This window comes from Passer montanus, unplaced genomic scaffold, assembly GCF_014805655.1.
Source record: "Passer montanus isolate IOZ18808 unplaced genomic scaffold, ASM1480565v1 scaffold23, whole genome shotgun sequence".
Taxonomy (NCBI): Eukaryota; Metazoa; Chordata; class Aves; order Passeriformes; family Passeridae; genus Passer; species Passer montanus.
The window spans coordinates 3,983,566-4,004,641 of NW_024366926.1; the positions used below are offsets into that span (position 1 = coordinate 3,983,566).

Below are 21,076 nucleotides of genomic sequence, written 5' to 3' on the forward strand. Positions count from 1 at the left end.
CAAAGGGTGTTTGTTATCCTGGGTTTTGTGAAAGATTTGCTTTATGGGCCATTTTCTCCTAATTGTCTATGGGATCAAAAAGACTGGCACTACAAATGAAAGACAGCACAGAACAAGGACACATCCATTAAAACACATAAGAGGTAAGATACCAGATGCAGAGCTTCCATCTTTTGGTGTGTTGTGGAATGCTGACAGGAAACAAATTATCCACTGTGATGACAGGGAGGGAAGAGGTGGTGGGGATGCCCACAGGTACCTTGGACACCTGTGATTCCCACCAGAGACAGGGCTGGCATTTCAAGCAGAGGGTGTTCCCAGTTCCCCTTCTACACCTCAGGAATGCACATGTTATTGCAGGTCAGACCTGCAGAAAAAGCAGGATCCTGTATGCCAGAAAACAGGCAGAGAGTGCCTGAGGTGCAGCACCCTCTGTGCAGACATTAAGCAAAGTGGGTGATTGTACTCACACCACAACACCAAATCAGCTGGAACTACCAGCTGAGCCACATGGACAGCCCTGAAGAAAAACCAGATCCAGCCAAGACTCCTCACCAGATCTCAGAGCTCTTCCTCCTGGATGCTCACACACAACCAGCAATGTCTATCAGGTTTGCTCAGAAAGGTGTCATGACACAATGAAAAATGGAAACGACAGAGGCAAAAATGGGAAATAAGTCCAAACACAAAAACAGAGGCTCAGTGCTTGTCCTTGCTTTGTAATGGTAGTAAACTGAGAAAAATCATGTGAAAATCAAGGGCAGGATGCACTACCATTTTCAGCCAAAAAGAGATGGCTGCCAATCAGCCTGACACCTACTGAAGATTTATCTAGCATTATTTGTACACGCTGAAGAAATGCATTTTTCTGGTTGTTGACTCCTCCCATCTTGCATCTCTCTGCCATTGCATCTGCAGAGTGCAGAGCACGGGAACTCCCATTTGGAAGGGCAAAGCTCATCTTAACCTGCTGCCCACAACCTACAGATGATAAAATGTGTAAATCCAGTCCTACAAATGGTACAGTGGCCTCTGGAACTAATACAAAGCAAAGCAAACTGCTTTGCACCTTCCTGCACGTGTCTCAGCTTCTGGCAAACCTTAAGTACATCCTGCCAAGAGCCCTGAGCAGGACATTGCCCCAACATTTCAAAGCACTCCAGGCACATATGGATACCTCAGCAGTCACTCAGGGACAGATGTGTGAGAATATCTGCAATCAGCTTTTAATAGGCAGGCACAGAGAATAAAAACTGTGTGGTGATCAACCATGATTCAGCTCTACCGTCCTGCTGGCAGTTACCCTACAATTAGAAAGATGTCCATCTAAAAGGAAACACAGCTCTGCTCCGAGACAGGATGTTCCAGCCTGTGTCCCATCTGTTCCCTGTGGGCAGCAGCACCCATCTTGCCCTGGCCAGGAGTCAAGCAGCATCCCCCACATCCAGCTCTGGCACCTGCTGATGGGGCCCTGGCGGGAGCCCCTGCAATGTCAGCAGTGCTATGACACAACTCAACCCCAAAAGCTGGGCTGCCCCTGCTGAAAATGTCACTGGCCTCTGGCCATGGCCAAAGGCAACAGGCTGCTTTGTGCTGCAGATGTGCTGCAAGAGCATCCCGTTTGTGTGGGAGGAAGAATCAAGTGGTTATGGATTTACAGGTGCAACACGGTTTAGCAAAATTCTTCCACATTTCCAGAAAGAAAATGGGTTTGCCTTGCACTCCAACACTTTAAAGCAAGAAAAAACAGTATTTTGAAGTGGTAGGAAACACAGTATCAAGAAGGTTGTTAGAAGACAACATTTGAGATTGAAAATCCTGGTTTAAATTAAGAATTGTGGTATCATCTGCTGCCATTGAAGTTTTGAGCCTTCAAAGTTCACTCCTTTTGCACAGATTAAAAACCTTTTCCAGGAGAAGCTCAGATCCTCACGTAACTGCACCCTCTAGAATCTCTCCAGAGAGCCTCACACATCATCAGAGGAGGGTGGCATGAGAAGGAACCAGGGGAGGGCTGGATGAGAGCCTGAATGCCCATCCCCTCCACACTCTCCTCCCGTACCATCCTGCCCCTCTACTTGCCCACTCAGCTCGCCCTCCCAAGCATGCTCCCTGCTGCAGACAGGGCCCTTGGGCAGCAGCAGGGCTGCAAAGCCAGGCTCTCTCCCTGCACACCTCCTCCCAGGGCTACAGCACCCAAAAGAAAGGCTCTCATCGGTGAGGCATGTAAGTAAGCACGCAAAAGCCCCTGCTGAACTCTGGGCTCGCTGCAGAGCACCGCAAAGAGCCCATCAGTCTTTCTCCTCCAAGGTGAAAGGGAAGGATAAATGGCTTTATGAAAACAGCTAAATCAAACAACAACTACACCGACTGGCAGCCAGCTGTAACAGTTGCATAAGCTACAGCGATATTCCTACCTCGTATCCTGGGCCACCCTGGAGGGGAAACAACACATGGGCAAAACCCATAAGGATATACACTTTTTTGTTTAATTGCATGTTATTATGTTTAGCCTCATTATTTATCGGCAGTTTTTCCTTATTCCAGTGGCTGACCCTGGAAGTAATTTTTAAGGAAATGCAGCCTGACTTGAAGGGTAAGCCATGTTTCAGGAGGAAGTCTGCATGCACACTCCTGACACAGGCACACGAGAGGAAACCAGCAACCTGGTGTCCACATCAGGCAGGTGACTTCACTCCACATAGCTCACTGCCACTGCTTATTTTTCTTCAGCTTACTATTGCCTAAAAACAAGGTGTGGTTTTTGAGGAATGTGAACAGGAAGGTCACATGGACCTCTCAAAAACCACTTCTGTATTTGGTGTCAAAAGCAATAGAATTTCTAACAACCAATGGGAATTTTGCTCCTTACCTATCCTGCTATCTTTCTGATAAAAGCATGGCGAAATCTAACCCTTCATTAATGCATATCATGCAGCTGACTGCATTTGAATGTTGACAGCTGACAAACAAAAGCCCTTCGTGAGCTTTTTGTGAGAGCAATTTAGCAGTGACCAACAACAAATGTATTTTTCCTACCCAGCAATGCCAACATGACTTCATAAAGCAGAGTGATCATCTTTAGGGATGAAAGCATAATGCTGGCTTGTTGCCCATGCAATTCTTGTAATTCTTCTTTGTTGCCCAGACAACTTGCAACAGCCAGGATGATGTGGTTTACATGGACATCGATCCACTGGAAGCTAGACTAAGACAAAAATCACATTTCTGTGGTCAGGAAAACATAACCACTGCTGAGCAGGTGTGTCTTGGAAAGGGTGGCTTCTAGGGACAAAGGCTGTTATGTACTTCTAACATGCTTTCAGGTCCTCAAAAGGAAGTTTCCTGAATTTCATTATGACTTCCTTAAGAGCATTCCCCCCAGCGCACTGAATACAAACATTCATCTTGTGGCTGAAGCATCCACAGGATCAGTTACCACCCTAGACAATCAGGTCTGATTTGCTGCTGAATAACTATATTATCAGAGCCCAGAGAAATGTATTGTAGCAGCACTTCTTATTTTAAAACCAACTTTGCAAGTAAAGAAATTCTGCCTTGGAAGAGCTGACAGCAGGATCAATGTGTTTTGCATAAGTAAAACCCAAAAATGATAATGTTTAACTCTCATGCACAGTCTGAAAAAATTAAGTTCTCCTCATGTATCATATTATTTTAATGAAGATGTTGGGCTCAGTATTAGAGAGGTGAATAGATCTTTACATAACAGGCACCTGGCAAAGGATGTATCCATTGTCATTTAGAGGCGTTATCCTAACGGAAAGGAACTACTCCAAATGGCATGTAATTAGAGAAGAAGGATGCAGTGCCTACCCAGTCATTACTGTAACAGAAATTTCTGTACTGTGTGATTAACCTAAGAAAGACATGATGATGATCTCACCATGTCTGCTCTTACCTCCTGGCTATCACAAAACACAGCTCATGTGAATAGAGAGGCTGGCAGCTGAAACAGCTATCACCGTGTTTTTTTTTTTAAAAAAACCCCAACAGTTAAAAATATCTTGCCTTCTTCCTGCTGCCACCTCAGCAGTTGCTTCCTGTTTTTTCACGTTGTCACTTTGTTCTGCTGCTGGCTGTCATTGACAGTAAGAGCAGCAAAAAGAACAAAATAATCTCCTTAGCAAACTGCCTCCTGCTAAACACCTTCTCAAAAAACCCACGAGAGGAAGTGCCATGTGCTGGGCCACTTTTTGTCTGATGCATTGAGGCTCTGTAGGAAACCAAATGGCTGCAGGCTGGAGGCCTTCGGTGTTCAGGGATAAAATCTGAGCAATTCTCAGGTATCTTTACAATGCTGGTAAATGCTCTTTTGAGGGCAATGACTCAAACCTGTGTGTCCAGCTAAGGACTCTAAGCTGCTCACCTCAGTCACTCAAGCTTATGATGTGACTTTACTGAGACCATTACATGAAAAGCTGCCATCTCAGCCTCAGCCTCTTCTTTTTCTTTACTTGAGGCTATACGCTTCATTGTGTTGAACCCTGACCCTAATGGAACTGCACTGCACCAGCACCTCATTCATTATTTTTTATTACTGATGAAGAACTGCATGTGGGATGTGGGGGAACCAAACATGTCATGGTCTGCAGATAATCAGTGAGACCACTGTTCTTTATATCCACAAATATCCTAACAGTGTACAAAGCACTGTAGGTGGGTGATGGCTTCCAGTTGCCTGACTCTAATGAAGGTCAATGCCAGATGGGAAAATGGTGGTAAAATATTACAACCATAAAGCACTGCAGGTTTTCTTTGGTCTCCATCCAGAGCTGACAGAAGGAGCTGAAAGATGCATCTGAGTGGCAGATGACAGCGACTGCCACTGTGGCAGAGCTGATCAGGTAAAATTGACAGAAATTGTTGTGGCTCTTGGTTTGAGCAAAAGGCAGTACTGGCACTGATACCAACTCAGCATTGCTAAAACTCAACTCCCAAACCTTGCACCACTAACTTTGGGTCCTGAAATTCACTACGTACCCAGAGTTCTTTGGGACAAAGAGAGGCTTTTAAGTCTTCTCCATCTTGCTCTTAGATGTGCGTGAACAAAGAGACTGCAATGTTTCCTCCAGGTGAAGCAGCCAATTCAGTCACCAAGTCATTCTCTCAATACCTCCATCTTCCTACAGCAAAGAAAAACACCAACAGCTGCGCTGTATGATGGCTTATTTTAGGAACAACTCGTTATTTGCAGTCTATCCCACAGGTGTTTGATGGCAATAACTTTTTAAAGTTGCCCTTGCAGGGGTGTAAAAGTCTCTTATGCTAACAATTGCAGGAACCATCCTCACTCCTGTTAGAATTGTTTCCTAACAATGGCTTATACAAAATATGTATTTTTATCCATATATTCAATGTGCTTCTATCCTTCCAGCCCCAAGAAGGGGGGCTAAGGTATCCAACTGTCTGCCACATTTTATACTGTGATTCAAATATGATTCTCACAGGCTTAAGAATAATTACATTCTCCACTTCTGAATTCTTAAAAATCCCAGTGCTCTTAAAACAAATCCTTATTTAGTGTCTGACCTGGGAAGTCCCATCTGTGTTGGAACCAAACTAAGGCCATGACCACTTCCTCAAGACAGACACTATTTAAGAGGTAGCAGCGCAAAATCTGGAGACTAGTTCAATAAAACAGGCTGGAAACAGAGACACAAAAGATGTTGTAAGCCAAAGCTTTGCCCACTGCAGTATTGCACAGCCATATCCATACCCTAGACCTCTACCTTATCCATACCATGCTTATGGTCCAGTGCAAACCCTGGAACTCTGCAAAGCTTACACCAGGCTGAAGTGACATCCCCACTCCTGCCAAAGGCTGCCAAGTTACAGCTCAAGATTTACACTGAGCCTATTTCTGGGCACACCTCCTCTCCTTATTTCTTCTGCATTTAGGACAGGGGGACTCATTTACATTTATCGGGTGACTGAAGCAATGCATATGCAGTGATGAAGGCACTGGTAAAAAACATTGACTTTGACTTGAATCACTGTCCCTCAGGATGATTGCCAAATTGGTTAATGAGAATAATTAGCATTAATTAAAATGACAGCTCAAAAGTTATATCACATCTGAGTTCAACTGAGTCCCAGGTTTACTGGAGCTGGCTGCCTCAACCACCTGGCCAAGCCCAAAGCAGACATCCCCAGGGGCAGTGTGACTGGCACTCACCTGGCAGCTATCACTCCAGTTCACCTTCCAGCTTCTCACACTACACACTGCAAGCAAATCATGCCCCAAGCATTCAAAAAAAAAAAAAGAGAAAAAAAAAAAAGATGTGGCACCCCCAAGCAATGATTGAGTTTATCACCTAATGCCCAGCACCTCCCATCAGGCTGCACTGCTTTTCACTCATCTTAGGAGCAGTTTTAGCTGCCCTTGCTCAAGCTGCCAGCATATTTAACCTGCAGATCTCAGAGGTGATCTAAGGTCAAGCTGTACCTTGCTAGAGCACAGCTGTGAGAGAGCAGGGCTGTGGGATAGCTTTGTCCTTGTTTCTAAGTCAGCTGGAGTGGAAGCTGGCAGGGTGTGAAAAAGGATCATTCACGACTCAGGGTTTAATTACTGGACTTGCACTGAACACCAATGCCCCACGCACAGAGCCACACTTAAGAGTGAGAAAGCACATGGCAACTTCAGAGTCAGTACGAAAATTCAGACAGGATGGTTTATTTCCACATAGGACCTCCTTGAAGATAAATACTAGATACTTCAACCAGTCATCTGACAGCTGTGAATGCACAGCGGCCTTCCGACCACAATTTATTTTTATTGACATCCTGTTTATGGATACAATTTGAATTACCACAAACTATGCATACTTACATGACTGAAGACAGACATACACATACAATCTGATATATGCTAACAAAGATAGCCATCTAGTCTAATCTGGGTGATTAAAGCTGGGCATTGAAATCAAAGATGTCTGATGCTCAAAAGTGTTGAATAATCAGAAATACCAGTAAAGGTACTAGGATTCAAAAGTCGCTCAATATCTTTGAAAATACAATTTTTTTATTCCTGTTCTTATTCAGGAAATGCCAGAAGGTTCTAACATACTCTGCCATTTTGCTGGATGCTACATGTGAACATAGAGATACTAAGCATTCATCACTTAAGCAGAAAAGATACAGAGCAAAGGTAGGACCCTCTACTTTTTCTGCCTCTTCAATACAATCTAACACAGATAAAAATCACAGACAAGGCTATGCAACAGCCAGTGTCTAATGCCAATGACTTAAGTACAGAACACCCTTCTACTACAGCTCATCATCTACTACTAAAAGCTGCGCAATCATAAGCCCAGCAATTCAGGCTTTAGTGATCCACCTCTGCAACATTACCAAAAAAGTATTCAAATTAGTTCCTTCCCTTCCTAGATTCAAGTCCTGAATCTACAAAGAGGGAAAGAGACCTCTGCTAAACAAAAGGCAGAAAACAAAACAAGGGTACAGAATATGCTGCTGCTAGCATTTGGAAAGGAAAAAACCAAACCCCAGAAAACCACCACCTTAAAGCTGCATAAGCAAAGGATGTTACAGACCCAGGAAAAGCACTTGCACATACTCCACCCAAGAAAATACTTGCAACCACTGCAGATTCATAAGTGTTCATACAAGGAGGTAAGCACTTCTGGAAAGGGCTCTCTTATTGCTCTTGCTCTTCAGAAAGCTTAGGCAGGGCATGGGATCAGATGGGGTATGAACATATGAGAGAACAGGACATCCAGTGTAAACAGGGCAGCAGTAAATGAGACACAGAGCCAGCAACTCAATAATCTTTTCATCTTCTTACTGATGAGCTGCTTCTCTTGCAGAGAGCAAGGCTGGCAATTTGCTCTGAAACACCTCTCCTATAAACCCCATAGCCAGCGTGCCAGAGCAAGAGAACTCAGAGCAGACCAAGAACAAATGGAATTAGTATGTCGACAGAGGCAGATTGTGTCAGAGGATCAAGTAATGCCAGGCTACAGAGCTGGGAAACTAAGTGCAATTTATCAACTTGGCTGTCACTAAGGTGGGAAGCCTTGTCCTCCATCCCTGCTCAGCTGCTGGTCAGCACAGTCCAAGTAATTACTGTAGCTTCGTTTTCATTATCTCAGCTCTCTTCACTCTGGTCCCTCATCTATTTATTAACAATCCTGAGCCACGGGTGTGGGCAGCCACAGGAAAACTGTTAGGTTTGTTTTACTCCAAGTCAAGAGGAGAAAAATATTTTTGCAAATGCAGACTGCCATGTGAGGTGGCTCGAGAGAGACAGATGTCTGATTAGCACTGCAGATGGGCTGAAAAATCGCCCTTCACCACTTCAAAACTCTCACCCTTTTCCTTTCCCAGAAGGACCAAAAATGTGTTCTTTTCCCCTTGTGTGGGAGCTTTGCCTTTGTTTTAAGGGTGAAACTGCAACACCTAGAAATTCATTAGACCCCTGGCCTTCTCTCTGGCTAGCAACTAGATGAACTGGCTCAGCTGTTGAATTTCAAGGTTAGCATGCCTCAGTCCTAAGTTTCTCCCAACAAACTAGAGTGTAAATGCTGACCTTTGGGGAAGACCAGCCTTCTCCCATATGAATTTAGCGACTTAGTTCCATTTATGAGGCTGACATACCTCTACAACTGCTGAGTGAGTTGTCTCTGGGTAAGAGGCAGGGGGAGATAAGGGGTGAAGGGGAGACCTGCTCTTTCAGGAAAAAAATGAGGATGTGCAGAGGAAAATAAGTTGGTTGGTCCCTGTGATAAGAGAAATGCTTTGGCCCTCTGCCTCCTGGACCTAGGCTTGAATGCTCTTCCAGCACTGATTCCCCATCTGTCTCCTACTGTGTGCTCCTTGCCAGACCATTTCACAGCTTCATATCGCTCAAGGCCAGGAAACTGTTCAGAAATGGTTATTTTAAAATCATCTTTTGTACCATGGTATGGCATCATTTTTGGAAGACAGTTTTAAGTATTTGTGATGTTGACCATGTTCCTATCTCTTGATCCCTCATGTTGCATGTTCAAGCTGAATAGTGTAAACACTGCTTTGTCTTTCTAAGCCTCTGATGAGCACTTTTCCCCATTTTCTGGAGTTTTCTTGGTAAAGTACTAGGTCTCTCTTAATGGTTGACCAATGTCAAACACAGTTCAAAAAGCTGCTCTCTGATTATACAGAAAGTATTTTTCTGTGTATATGGACATAGAAAAAAGAAACCAAAACCAAGAAATCCACACCAAAAACCTTCAGACAAACAAAAAAAAACCAAATAGACTGAACTAAAAAAAATTGTGTATATTCATAAGGGGGGGAAAGCCCATTTTCCCAAAGACTGCCCTCCTTTCAGTCACAAACAGAAAATCCTCTCTCAAAACAGAACTAGTCATTAAGCATATATAATCAATTAACACAAGTTTCAACAGTGAAGAATTTAAGATTAAGACTAGGTGACCTCAAGAAATTTATCCCAGTTAAATTGAGGTCCTGGAGGTCATCTCTGAAGCCCATGAATGAAATTCCCCATGCAACACACAAATGTTGATCCTACATTAATTCAAAGGGTAATGTACATTTTCATGTACATTTCTTCAAAATGCTCTCCAAATGTAAGCTAGCAGGTTTACCCCAAAACACATTTAACTGTGTCTTTACAGTGCAAAAGAGTCACCATATGGTCTACTAGAAAACAGACACTTTTCATTCATCTCTACCTCATCTGCCCTACATTCATTATGAATCAGCCATCTAAGACAGGATGACTGAAAGGATGATGTGGTTTGGCTTCCTGTCAGAATGGCAACTATGGTATTTGGAACAATTTCATATTAATTTAGTATCTCTGGTTAGGTACCTCTGGCAAAAGGCCAGATATACTTCCTATAAACGACAAAGGAATTACAGCTTTTAACTGCAAGGTCAAATTTCACCCATCTAATTAAGTTTCCTGCTCAGAGCAGCATGTTAGCTACTGACTTTGATATGATTTTTACAATAACAGGTGTGGCTCTGATTGCCAACAAGCTGAACTCATGTGGCCATTAAAGACTAATTTTGATTGCTGAAGTCAAGATTACAGATCACATTGAAAAAGAAGAAGGGGTTCAACAGACAAATGAGACAAAATGAGACAAACTGAGGCTGAGTAGGTGGCATTCATTAGTCACTAGAAGGCAGGCTCTGCTCCTGGAGGAACCACCACCACATGAATTGTCCTGGAGCATCCACACAGACGGAACTGATGAGTAACAGCAAATAACATTTCTTACAGAGCTCCATTCTTGGGATCAAAATATTAGAGGCATAATGTAATTGAAGCTTGCTTTCCTGGTACATATTTAAGGAAACTATTATTAGCTTTGCTGTCCTTTTACTTAATTTTCCTCTCCTAAGGCTTTTTAAGGAACGGCTCAGACATTGTGTGGGTTCTCTCCCTGTCATCTACATGTTTGAGCTGGCTGCTGGTAGGAAGGTCTGCTCATGTTCCTGCAGGCATGCCAATCTGGATAGAGCAAACACATACAAATAGCCTGCATGCAGGAATCTAGTGGGAAAAAAATTAAGAAAAAAACAAACCAAAACCCAACGCCAAACAAACAACAAAAAAACCACCCCAGAACCCCAGGGTACTAGCTCATGAACATATTCAGTCCATTCATCATCTCATTAGGGATCAAGTGTGAGTGTGCTTATTGTCCATCTCTTTGGCAAGCATCCTTCTACCTTCGTGTCTCCTCCAGCATGGAAAACTGTAATTCTAAAATAGGTCATTTTATTATGAAAATTTGTTTTCCAAGCAATATTCCCTTGAGGCCCTACATATTAAGAGCATCTTTTTAACTGGATAAATACTGTTCTTCTATTTCCCAATATCAACTGACATGTTTATGTGATAATGGCCAAGAATGGTCCAGCTGGAAGCAATTCTCAAATAGACCATTTAATAGAAGAGTAATTCTGAGGGAAAGCTCCCAGGCTTTATGATAGGGTACTATCTGCTTTTATTGCACTGTGGCCCCAAGACTGGAGGTTTGAATTGTTCCTTTTAAGTTGATGTGTACCCCGAGCCCAGAAAGGGAGTCAAAACCCCTTTTCTCACCAAAGAAAAGACCATCTCTGAGTTTCCAGGCCTGCTATATGCAGGAGAAAACTGTTTGTCCCCTCCCCTTCCCAGGCATCAAGCTAATTGAGACTCAAAACAATCAATAAAGGCTGGATTAATTCCTGAGTGCCAAAAGCACATGCAGATAAATTAACGAAGCTAATCCTTTTGTAGTACCCATTTGTTAAAACTTCTCTGCAGCAACTGATGCAGCTTGCTTGACTTCTCAGGAAATGAATGAACCATTTTTACTCCTCAGTAGTAGTTCACAGGGCATCCTCATGCATTTTTAGCACCACGACCAAAACCATGGGCTGAATTCAGCTGATGAGCCCTGTGTTCTCAGGCATGGGGTAACAGCACAGATTCTGCACAGTCCCAACCTGAAGCCATCACATGCAGTGATGACTTCCAAATCTAAGCAGCTCTTGGCTGAGGTAGGTGAAAGTACATTTGCAGTTACTAATGCTCTCAGTTATGGCATGAATGGGTTCATTTGAAGAATGGGGCAGGAGACAGGGACCTGAAAGCCTGGTCACTTTATTCTGCACACTGTGCACTTGAGGTGACTCCTTGAAACACCTCTTACCCTTTCTGTGAAAATGCCTTTGGTGCTGCAACTAAGAATTGTCAAATGTTACCACAGCTGACTTTGTAGATGGGATACCTGTCCCTATGGACAGTTGGAAACTGATGCTATTTTATGGAGTACTGAAACAGCAGCTCTTGTAAGGCTACTGCTTAGCTTGAGCAGGAATCTGGGTCCTCAAACTCATGCAAACCTTCATAGCCTCTTTTAACAGATACTCCCTAAATATTAAACTCAAGGGCAAGATTAACATTTTTATTTTAATTAACATGGAGAGGCTGTGGTGTGCAGCAGTCTTATAAAAAGTTCTGAAGTGCCAGCCTTTTGGAGTGGAATAATTCTGTCATCTTGTTTCCACACAGTTCTTCTCAAGACTATCATCTTTCTGACAAGTATTTTATCACTATTACTTCTACCCCTTAGTACACTCCCCAGCATGCTTATTATATTCCATAATTTTCTTAATGAGTCATCTCAACCTTAATCTTTCAACTGTGTGAAGTTTTTCATGAAACTGATACTTCAGAGGAAGGAGAGTGACTGTAAGGAAAGTGACCCTTTATTTTGTTCAATACTGAGGTGCAATTATCCTTCAGCATTTTCTAGCCAAAGGGCTGGCTAAGACCTCAACAGCCAGACTGCTTCTAGGAGAGCTGAGCTGGGAAGATTTAGGCGACTTTTACACCTCTCCACTTTCTGAAGTTGGGACCTGGTGATATCTGACTCATTCTTCAGTGCCCAAAGGCCATTTAGAAGCTTCTCTGAATTACAGCTCCAGTAGTCTAAGAAAACAGGGCCTTGATAAAATGCAACAATGTCCTGTCCACATCACCCTCTTTGCTGGAAAATTTCGTACCTGCTTTGTTATACCAACTTTACAGACTTAATCTGTTATTTGACCCTGGTTTTGGCAAAACTCCACAGAGTCCTGGGGCCTATGGAAGGGAAGGGACTGTTCTCTGAGCACTCAGCAGACATGCTACTTTCTGGATTAAGATCTCACTGGCAATTGAAGGTAAAGCACTAGTCCTTGCACTTCAAAACATTTCACAGTTTCTTTATTAAGACAAAATGATTGCCCACAAATAGAAAATAACTTTCAGTCAGGCTGGCTCTAGGTTAAGGGACTCTGCTCACCCAAAAACTGGCAAACACCACATTTCCTTGACCAGAGAAACCATGTGCCAGCTCTACTTGCTACCCAGAGGAACACTCATCTCTTCCCAAAACCATGTAAAATCAGATTAGTAAACAGTCGACTGTTCTTTTCCTTCCCTGTTTCACTGAGGAAAGGAAAAATCCATCCATCTGAAAATTATGCCTAACCACATAATTTTTTTCCCCACATAAATGTTAATGAATTGACTCCTGTTTATGAAAATTTAAGGTAAACATCAGATCCTTTGTTATCCCATACTGTATAATAAAATTCCCACTGTTTCCATGATAACATCTTGACTGATTTTTTCAGCTTTCTAGTGATTACTTCATGCATGTTAAGAGGGGTCCTGGAGTCACCAGAAAATTTCTGAATTAATTCTTCACTGACTTCACTGTCATCATTTGAGATAAGTCATTGCTTTTTATAGTATCCTTTTGAGATTAGTCATAATGTAGCATAGCATTCATGCCCTCTGTTTCAGTCTGTTGGGTTCTTGCATGAAGAATATTAAAAATAATTGCACATCTTGTTTCGTTTTGCCTTTTTTCTTGTTTGACTTCCCTTTTAAAAACTGAACTTTGTTTGTTTGCACATTAGCATCATTGGGAAAAAGATTTCCACCATTAGAATGCAGTCTGGGATTCCAACTGCAGTAGCCAATATTTGTTCAATGTTCTCCAAAAGAAGTAGGAAGGCACATGTGCATATAGAAAGCCATCCTGTTCATCCAGCTAAAAATGCCAACTGGTGATAATTGCATGATGATTTTGAAGAGCTGACAATATTAATTATCATCACTGAACTACAGGATAGAGGTGTCACTGTGAGAATTCAAGCAAACATTGATTATTTCCCAATATTTTTAGAAACACCTTGTCCATTTAGCAGGAAAAAAAAACCAAAAAAACAACAAACAAAAACCAAAACATAAAAAGGGAAAATAAGTTAGAGCTGTCTTTCCGAAGCTGAATGTTTGGTCACTATGTTCTGCTTATTTTTGGTATATGTTTTCTGCAGAAAATAAGGATACTCCTGTTGCAGGCTCTCTAGACAACCTTTGCTGCAGTAGTCACTTCAGCCCTGACCTATGTTTTAGTTCATAGCTGTGGTTAACTGAAGCACTAACACAACTCTTGCCAGAATCATCCAGACTACCAAAGCTTCAGGAAACACTGCTTTTCCCCCAGCTTGTGTGTGCACTAACGTACAGGCACACAAATGGGAGGAGGTGTGTTATTACTATGTAACTACAATCAATCCACAGATGATATAAATGCTTTTAAACTTGGCAATGCTGCTGCTTCCCAGATCAGGAGGTCACCAGACCACAGTGAAGATTCCTGTCTAGCAATGGGCTTCATATCTGCTTTATCATAGCTGAATTTGACTATGAGGGTTGCCTGAGAGGGAGACGATAAATATCTCAGAACACATACTTCTTATGATCCTCTTCTAAAAAACTCCTCCCCCACTCCCTCAGCACAATATTTCTTCTCCAAAGCTCAACAACAGTGATATAAATTAGATTGGAAAAATGAATTGTAACCACTTGCCAAGTGATACAAGCCTTCAGCCTCAGCTCAGAGCTGGCCTCCACTGTTAGACACAGCCACCAGCAGTATGCAGTGATGCTGATAGCACAGGCACTTACAGTTTAGCAGAGCACTGGGATGTCCGTGTCCCCCTTGATTAACTCCTTGCTCTTCTAAAATAGCTACTGTCAAAGAGAGGAAATAAGCAAGCTCAACTGTTACTACCACGTTCTACTAATGTACAATAAGTGCAGTAAAACAATCAGTAGAAGTAACGTGTTGCTAACAACTACACTCAGAGATAGAGACACTTTTTCCTGGATAATTTAATAGATACTGTATCCTCCTGGATGTCTGGCTGATACTGGCTGTGGTAATAGCTTCCAAACCTGCCACCAAGCTTTCTTACACAGATCACAGATTTAGAGGCATGGGGGAGATGAGGGGAAAGAACTGAATCTGCCCTCTGAGAACACACCTATAGCACTCTCTTACCACAATGCATGGTAATATTTGTCATTGTTGGCATTCTTCCCTCCACTTAATTATTCTCATCAAGTGCACCACTTGTGCACTTGTCCACTGTTGACAGAGGACACATAGGTGCAAAATGCTATTATGCTGGTTCCCAGTTATTCCTACTCAAGTGCCCACCTTCTTCTTTGCTTTTCTCCCCCACAGCCTGCATGGAGCTGCAGGTGTTGGCACTGCATTTTCTTCCCTATTTACTCAGCAGCATGCTGACACCTCTACCCTCTAGGATCTGCTGCCAATTTACAAATGTGAGCTCCTAGCCACAGACTCCCAAGAGACAAATAAGTAGATGTTAATAAGTAACTGATCATGTGTGATTAAATTTTTATTCGGTACCAGTCTTTGTTTCTATAGAACTGTCACTGAGTTCAAAGTCCATATATATAATAAAAGACATTTGTATACCTTTTCTATTTTTAGTATCTGCAAAAGTAAACTCTATTTACATATACTTTCAAAAACTTTTCCTATTGGACAGTAACTTAATTTCGTTCAGAATATGTCCAAAACTTGTTTTCCCCTAGTAAAATAATCTGTCTTTTTTTTTTGTTGTTCTGACTGTCAAGAAGGTGATATTTATCTAAATTAGGTAACATCAGGTCTTAATCCAGGATTGCTCCTAAATCCACAAAGGCAGCAGATTCAGCCTGTATCCTAACTCTGCTTTTAGTGTGGGAGTTATAAATTAAGAAGTGATGTGCTGCTAGGAGCATAATTCTCAGCTACGAAATTTTGTTCTGACTGTAGCTGTGAGACTATGAGCAGATTGCTTGTACTCCTACGGCAGTGAGGATTTCACAAACTGGAGGCAGGATGTTGTTTCCCTTAGCTTTGGCTGAGTCTGACAGAGGGAGTTTACATTCTTAAAAATAACAGTATCAGTAACAGTTTCAGGACCCAAATCTGACAAATTTTACCACTGCCATAGTATCTTGCTAGTGAAATCTGTCTAACCTAATGTTCGCCGGACAGCCTTCAGCAAGCTTGAGACTCAAAAATACTATCTTCTGTCTGTTTGCAATTAATTAACAGCCTGTAGAATTAATTACCAGCCACTATTCTTAATGCTGGGCTGACTCTGGATGGGCTTCATAATTCAGAAATGTGTGATTTTTGGGACCAGCCACCCCAAGGAAACACATATTCTTCTGATTGTAAAAGGAGTTGAAGAAATGGTGCAACCACGAGAAGGGAAAGCATATGTTGAAAAAACTCAGAGATACTAGTCCAATCTGGGGGACAGAAGGTGAGTTTGAATGGGTGAGGGAAAGCTATCTCTCAGGTAGTAACACTTCAGAATTTTGTATTGGGGAGATATACAATTGGATAAGCACTTGAGAAACAATTCCTAAGATGCTGACACCAGCATGTAGAAAATTCAGCAGAATTCTGGAGCTCTGTTCAATCAGATGTGATATCTGAGCTCTGTGATGATTTTTCAGACTGTTTATATTTAGTGCATCACAGTCTACACTTCATGAAAAGTTATGAATAGACATTTTCTGGGACTTGTAATAAAAAAAAAGTCTTCATGAAATTTCAGTAACACTCATTGTCCTGACATTTAAGTCATTACACAGTCAGAATGTACTTTTCTTAATTTTACCACTTTGAAGACAACTAGGTCATTCTAAAGGTTGAAACCTGCTATTATTATTCGTGCAAACAAACCTTCCTCACAGGCATCATCATATCACTTACTCCATGGGATGGTCTGCATGTACAGACCTTTAATTTCCAGACCTCTTACACCACCTCCCTCAAGTCAAGGTGATTACAAACACATAACCCCCAACAAAAATAAAAACAACTCCCAACAAATAAAAACAACCCCAACCCAAACAAAAAAAAAAGTTAATTTCAAATAATTTTTTTTGTAACATCTCCCACAGAAGGTACCTTCAGGCTACTCAATCTCATCCTTTTGTTGAGATTCAAGATGCTACCTACATGCTGCTGGAAAAACTGACAATATTCTGTCAAATCCACCTAACCTCTGGCCCATACTCTCAGACACTGTGCTTTCTAGAGAGCTCTAAGTCCAGGCTTAAGCACACTTCAGAGCAAGTAAAACTCACAATGTTCAGGTTAAAGACTGGCAAAATAATGACAATGTGTATGTCAGCCTAGACTTCAGAGCCAGCAGTGGGATTTACAGCTCTTTAAAACAGGAAAGCAATTCTCTTTTTCTTTCACCAACACTTGGAGGCACAGCTGAACAAAAGCAGTTACAAAAGCAATTCACTGTAATGGGCACTTTCAGTTTGCAGTTTATGTATTACTCAGTGCAACTTCTTAGTACCTTTTACTCCAAGAGGCCTTAAACTTATTTGAAGTTGGCAGGTGTATTGTTTTGGAAAACAAGGCAGACAGTGGCAGACTGTGGTTCAGGGAAGAGTAAAGGGGAAAAAACCAGACCTTTAGGAGGGAGATCCTGGGAAAAGAAGCCCTTCTGACTTCTAGAGGACACCAGAGGTCTACTGTGATTCCTGAGCTGCAGACTCCAAAAAAGCAAGGTGAACTGAGGAGGGAAAAAACTCTAATATAGGCAGATCCAAAGGTACAAATGTAGAAATATTTAATTCAAATGTTCCTGACAGGACAGGCAACCAGCTTCTGATAAAACCTTGGCTTCCAAAGTGAGGGATCACTGCCTGTAACTAATGGAACAGAAGTTCCCACCATGTAGTCATGGGAAAGAAAAGTTTGTACCATTGGGTGAATAGACAGGGGAATACTGAGCACGAGGTTATTATCTCCACACGTGACATTAACAAGAGCCTTCCTGGAATCCTGCTGCTGTGCAGCACCGGAGGCCGGCAAGGATGGTGGTGGAGGCTCAGAGAAAGCAGCCCAGACATTTCTCCTGGGGAGCATCTGCATTCCAGGGAGAGACCAAGAGAGTCAGGTCTATTTATCTCATCAGAGACAATGTTAAGTGGCTATTTAATTACTGCCCTTAAATACTTGAGCAGAGAGAGATGATCTGAAACTAGATAGCTATTTAATCTGACAGGCAAAACATTACAAGATCTAGTAGCTGGAAGATGAAGTCCCAGAAGTTCAAAGGGGAAAAGAGATGCAAACGTTTAACAAAGCGATTAAAAATTGGAGCCAATTATCCAGGAATGTAGTCAATTCCCATCGTTGGAAATCATTTAATCAAGACTGTTTGAAGAGGCTGGTGGGCCAGACCTTGGAATCACTGGGGAATAGTCTCTGTTTATATTATGGAAGAGGTTAGGCTACGACACCATAATAACGTTTTATGGCTAAAAAACCCACCACTAGCATTATTATCTTCCTTGACAAAAAAAGGATGAAGGAATAAAGCATTAATGAAGCCAAGGCCAGTGTGGGGCACAGAACACAAGCTGAATGTGGACAACACAAGCCACAGTCCAGGAGCTGACATCATCAGTAGTTTTGTCACCAACTACAGCAAGAGAAAGAAAAGGCCGTGAGGGATTCGTGCCCAGCCCCAACGCCCTGAGCCAGGCAAGGGACATCACCTGGCCAATCCTCACAGCCCGATGTTCCCTGTCCGTGACATCCCAGCTCGCAACCCTGGCGGACCCTTCCTCTCTCGGCCGAGAGCCGCCACGCCACGGTCTGGGGAGCGCCGGGCTCTGCCGACAGCCACCCGGGGGTAACCCCAGCTCACCTCCCCGCCGCCTCCGCCCGGCTTCGGCCCGGGGGACGCCCCTTGGCCACGATCCCTGCTCCGGGCGGCGGAAGGCGGCGGCCGGGGTTGCCCCCGCGGCGGCGGCCGCCTCCGGGGCATCCTCCGCGCTGCGACATCGGGCCCGCGGGCATGTTGCCGTGGCGACCGCGCCGCGCATCCCCCCGGCCCGTCCCGGCGGTGGGGGGCATCTCATCAATATTCCCTCCACCTTTGCTATTTCTTTTCTTAAGTTTTCCGCACTCCCGCACCACACCTGAGCCAAAGTCCCTTACAAGCGGCGGTAAAATGAGCAGGGGAGGGAGCGCGGCAGCCCCGGCGCGCTCGGCCCCCAGCCCGCCCCGAGCCCGCCGACACGTACCTGCTTCCAGGGAGACATTTCCCGCTGACGCCAGCCCCACCCCGCGCCTCTCCTGGCTTTTATAGCGCGGGAGCTGGCGGCTCCTGTCCTCCATCAGCGGCTGAGCAGGGGGCCCTGGCAGCCGTGCAGAGCCCCGGGCTCGCTGTGTATTGATTGCCACCTCTGCCAGCCGCCTTCTGTCCAGCTCCTAACCCACAACTGGGCGCTTCGCGGCAGAAGAGCTAGAACCTCACACCTCAGCTGCATCCACCTGCGCTAGCCGTGCGTGTGTCCGCGGAGGAGGCGTTCAGCCCGCCAGGCACCTCCCGAGCCCTCCGCTTGCGGGGCGGCGCAGGTTTGCGCGGGGAATCGCAGTGGATGCAAATGCGGTTCAGCTCTTGTCACGCTTGCAGTTCGGGTTGTTGGTTTTGATAGGCAGATTTGGCTTCCCGTGTGAAGCACTGCCCTGTTTGCCTGGGGAGAAAAAAAATAGTAGAGTCAAGCGAAAAAGAGGTTTTGGTTTGGAAGTCTTAATTATCCGGAAATCTTTGATCTAATTTCGGTTTATTCCCACCACAGTGGAATTTTATCTCTCTCTGCTGCAATCACAGGAAATGGTTCTGCAGTGCCCGGAGACTCAAGTCAAGTACAGGTTTTCAGTCGGGAAGGTTTTAACTCTTCTGCAATCCTTTAGGGATGAATAGGAGCAGGATTAAAAAAGAATAACAAAAACAAACCAAAACTGTAGGACAAAGCTTTGAAGACAGCTCTGTTGCAATATAAAAAAAAAAGAACAGGGTATCTAAAAAAAAAAAAATTTATCCCTAAACATTGTAGGCACCAGTGAATCATATTCCCTTGATCCTTATGAATGGACTCATATTTTATTTACTGCTTTAACAAGCCTCAGTTATTGATCCTAAATCTCCTTGACTCAAGAGTTAAGTGATCATGAAAAACACCTTATATGTCCTACCATAGCAAATATTATTTCTTTCCCCACAGCAGTCACTGAGATCAGCTCATATTTGTGTAGTAGCCATACCTAAATGTGGCTTTCTGACAGTTATTTAAGCATGAAAAATTCAAGGTATGTTTTCAGTGTTCACCTACAATAACTACTTTTTCTCATATGCCAAAGCCAATCCAGCAGTACTCTTAAAAGCCTGAACAGCCCAAGCATCCATCACTAGAAGGAGACTGGAAAGAGCATCACGCTTTATCAGTAAAAGATTTACAGCACTAGCACATCCAAGGCTTCCCAGTAGCTCTTCTTTACTTTGTTCTCTTCACAATCTTGCTACTTTTTTTGGTGCTCTGGAGGGCTGAAAAAGGCCTGGTCCTCCCCGTGCCCATGTCTGAATCAGGAGTACAAGGTCAGCTTGGCAAACTGAGTCAGTGTTCAACTCCTCTTCATTATTCTGCTAAATGACCTATTTTTAAAGAAACATTGCCAAACTTCCTAGAATTAATCCTCCTGCCATTAACATTACTGTTGGGGAACTTCCCTTTTTTTTTTTTTTTGATAAAAAAGGAAAAAGGCTGGATGATGCAATTTCCTTTTGTCAGCAATTACACTTTTATGAGGAGATAGCTGTCAGCACTTACAGGCCTTGCAGCTGCAAGGACTTTGTGGGACCTCACAGGCTACTCAGAAAGGGAAAATTACAATTAGTCTTGTTTTCATAAACCTCCCCAAACATGAGACTCCTTATCTGGATTCTTGAGAGACCTTTCTGTTGACAATTCAGCCTTGAAAGTCATAGCAAGAAGAGTTACATGCATTCAGCTGGAAAGACTAGGAAGCTTTTCTACGGGCTGTTGTGTCTGAAGCACCTTCAGAGCATGTGGAGGACTCAGTCCCAGAACCTGTGGGAAATTGGCATTCTGAAGTAAAAAAGAGAGGAACTGGGAGCTTTTTTTGCTCCAATTCCCTGCCTGCTCATGCACCTCATAACTAGTGTCCACATGTTTTCCTTCTGCGTTCAGATAAACCTTTCTTCTGTCTGTGCAGCATTGCTGAGAATCCCCACTCTGCTCTCAAGCAGCCGTATCTGAGCACAGGGTCTATTATTACTATGTCTGATGGACAAGGAATTCCAAGAGAATAGAAGACAGTAATATGACTGAAATACTGCC

General features: G+C 43.3%; 1 protein-coding gene across 2 annotated transcripts in view; it reads right to left on the reverse strand.

The window, feature by feature from the left end:
• Positions 1 to 19,291, reverse strand: part of GPRIN3 (GPRIN family member 3) — a 32,152-nt gene extending 12,861 nt beyond the window's left edge. The window contains exon 1 of one of the 2 annotated variants that reach the window (XM_039710704.1): positions 18,959 to 19,291. The gene's annotated coding sequence lies outside the window, so the exon portion shown is untranslated. Of the gene's footprint in view, positions 1 to 5,001; positions 5,140 to 18,958 lie in introns of those variants that run through there. The other variant, XM_039710705.1, reaches the window with a different exon arrangement.
• Positions 19,292 to 21,076: the final 1,785 nt, after the last annotated feature.